Genomic DNA, 1,000 nt, shown 5'->3' with positions numbered 1-1,000 from the left:
GCTTGTCGCGAAGCCTCTTCTCCGCGTCCTCCCTCCACCTGCCCGGCGACGAGGCCCGGGGCACCCCCGCGGCAGTACAGAGGAGGGGAAGGGGACGGGGCGTAACTGCTGGCGCAGGGGAGGGGCGCGGGCGGCTCGGTGCGCTTGCAGTGTGCTCGGGCGGGGCGGGGCGTGGCGAGCGGTGCCCCTTTTGGGGGCCGCCTGCGCCGCCTGTGTGACCGAAGCGGGGGCGTGCCGCGGAGGAGTCTCCGCCGAGATGTCGCCCCGTGCGGCCGGGCGCTGCGCTGTCGTCGCCGCCGAGCCAGCCCCCCGCCGAGGCGACGCGACGCCCGCTGTCGTCTGCGCCCTCGCCGCCGCTGTCCCCGCCGAGGTCGCAGCCGCGGCTACTTCCACGGCGTCCTCCTGGGCGCACAACCATGGAGGGGGTCGCCGCTTCCGCTAGTCACCGCCAGCTGGACACCGTTACCGGGTTCTACGCCGGGCCTCAGCTCCAGTACCCGGTAGAGCCACGCCACAACTTCCGTAGAGGCTAGGCCACATTTCGAATATGGGTTCAACGATGACAGTGTCGCCAGCGCCAGCAGAGAAACTCTGATAATAAGGGCGGCGGTTATGACTGTGCGAATACTTCCCTCAGTTCACTTTCATGGATTTCGAGTACTTTAGAATTGTGGCTGTCATCCGATTCCGGATGACGTATTTGTCCACGAGTTCTCGATTTGTCATGCGCATGCTTGGCAACGCAGATGGTAGCGGTGGAGAGGCCACGCGGTCCACCGCTCCTCGCCGTACACAAAAATGCCCGATGCCATCCCTAATTTGTCTTTATTCATTATCCTAATAACAAGCAGGCCCGCCCTTCCGCCAAACGAAGTTGCCAGCTCCGCTTCGCTCCGCCGGGCCGGGCCGGGCCTGCTTGGCCTGCCGGCGGCAATGGTCGGGCCTGCGGCCCGACCATTTCTGTCACGCGATTTGCTGAAGAACATGATCGAATGTATGG

The 1,000-nt window shown here is 65.2% G+C and overlaps 1 protein-coding gene across 2 annotated transcripts in view; it reads left to right on the top strand.

Moving 5' to 3' along the window:
• The window catches only part of LOC113202314 (recQ-like DNA helicase Blm), an 18,739-nt gene that overhangs the window by 14,658 nt on the left and 3,081 nt on the right, over positions 1 to 1,000 (top strand). The window lies entirely within an intron of this gene.

This window comes from Frankliniella occidentalis, unplaced genomic scaffold, assembly GCF_000697945.3.
Source record: "Frankliniella occidentalis isolate FOCC.00 unplaced genomic scaffold, Focc_3.1 Scaffold29, whole genome shotgun sequence".
Taxonomy (NCBI): domain Eukaryota; kingdom Metazoa; phylum Arthropoda; class Insecta; order Thysanoptera; family Thripidae; genus Frankliniella; species Frankliniella occidentalis.
This window is presented reverse-complemented; position numbering and strand designations above follow the sequence as displayed.